Below are 1,935 nucleotides of genomic sequence, written 5' to 3'. Positions count from 1 at the left end.
AAGTGCATGATTGCAGATGTAGTCACAAAAATATTGTCTGATGTGAGTTTCAAAGGATAAAAGTAATAACATGAAAACTCTTATTTTTCTGTGCTCTACCACACAATCTTTGTTTATGATTCTCTTCTTTACATAGAACTGATAATTTCTTTGAAGTTTTGTATAGCTATAACCTAGTGAGAGTAGGCATCTGTGAGAATGTAGAAAACCTCCTTCAGAATCATTGTGCAGGATCAAGGCTGTAGCTTACTTAACAAAACACCTACAAAAAAAGTCCTGTGTTAGGGCTTTTTACATTAACTTTAGCTTGTAGTAGAGAAAAAGACCATTTGTATTTGAATAGCTAAAGCACGTACTTAGGACCATGGGAAATTAAATTTAAGTCCCAGTTAAAACTAATGTATAAAAAGTGAAAGTTCTAACAGGAGAGGGTAATCTGATAACTTGCACTAAAGGAGCAGAGCTGTTGGGTTGGATAATACTGTCATTTGGGATCTGGGAGCCTGAGGCTGAAGCCATGGTGTCAGGTGAACAGGTTAGCTGTGTCTGTGTGCTTTCCACTGTCTTTCATATTTGAGAAATTCTTCATAGCCCTCCATGCTGTGCTGTCTCAAGTGCTCCATACTCCAGACGGGGTGCCTAACCTTTGGGCTACTTTGTTGTTCTGAGGTACTTGAAAGTTATTCTCAATTACTTTCCAAAGGAAAGAAGATTAAATACAATTCTAAATTTCATCCCAGCCTCAGCATGTACAACATCTTGAACATTTTTGTGGAAAACAAAAACATTTAATTCAATTCTATAGCCAAAATTGAAAAAAAAATAAAAAAATGAAAGAATAGAAAAGATTTGCTAGTTTTGATATGAGTTTAGGGAAGTTTCAGCAGAAATAATTTTGCATGTTATTTGAGTAACTTTAAGTATGGCTGAAATTTATGTAGTTTTTGCCTAGGGCAACATAACTTTTGAATGTAAGGAATAGGGAAAAACATACACCAGATGTAAGAGTAAGTATTTCCTGTATACATTCTTCCGTCTTTTAACAGCCACTATTCTGGGGACTCCCCGGAAAGCTAAATCCAAATGATTTAATAGATACCATGAGTTTGTTTAATCTGTTTTAAACCTACACATCCTTTTTTTGTTTCTACAATATCATAAACTCCTGAATTCCTTAAACTATTTCTTTCTTGCACAAAAAATTATTTCTTATGTTTAAGTTTGGAGCCTATTCATTTCTTTGACTGATAATTCTCATTTCAAGGTAAAAAGTGAAGAATAATTCCATATGTTCTTTACCTCAAATGTAGTTTTCTGTCTTACTAGTTCATTAATTTTCTAAGCTGCAAGGTTCCAGTCTATTTAGCTTCTCCTACTGTGGAAACTGTTATGAATCTCTGAACCATGTATTCCTGTACCCTTTCTGGTTACAATCCCCTGTTTGTGAAATGGCAAGGCAAGAATGGCATGCAAGATTCGCGCTGTGGGGGGAACCTGGCTGTTCAGCAGGACAGTGCTGCTGCTGCTGCTGCTGCTGCTTTGATCTCAGTGCCTTCTCTCACATCCTGCTTGCCTCCCTGGCTCTCCCCGAGTACTGAACTGGTGTTTCCACAGAACTGTCTACAGTGTCTCCCAGGTCTCTTTCCTGAGTGATTATAGCTAATTTAGAGCTCATCATTGAGTATGTATATTTAGAGTTATTTTTCCTGTGAGCTTTACTATTGAATATATTTAAATTAGATTATAATAATCTGTGTACTGTTAGTTTGAGCTTAGGGAATAGTATCATAAGTTAAGCCTCTTACCTTATTTGTAATCTCTAAAGCTCAGTGTAATTTTAGTCTAATATTGCGCTTACAAAGTTCACCTTTACTTTAACTCTGAAAATGTGGAGCAGCATTGTATTTTCTCCTACGAAGAACTTCACTTTTTCTT

At 35.9% G+C, this 1,935-nt stretch overlaps 1 protein-coding gene across 1 annotated transcript in view; it reads left to right on the top strand.

The window, feature by feature from the left end:
• Positions 1–1,935, top strand: part of NCAM2 (neural cell adhesion molecule 2) — a 160,612-nt gene that overhangs the window by 25,699 nt on the left and 132,978 nt on the right. The window lies entirely within an intron of this gene.

The sequence above is a fragment of the Haliaeetus leucocephalus genome, unplaced genomic scaffold (assembly GCF_000737465.1).
Source record: "Haliaeetus leucocephalus isolate CR32 unplaced genomic scaffold, Haliaeetus_leucocephalus-4.0 Scaffold243, whole genome shotgun sequence".
Taxonomy (NCBI): Eukaryota; Metazoa; Chordata; class Aves; order Accipitriformes; family Accipitridae; genus Haliaeetus; species Haliaeetus leucocephalus.
The sequence above is the reverse complement of the archived record's forward strand: the minus strand, read 5'-3'. Positions and strand labels throughout refer to the sequence as shown.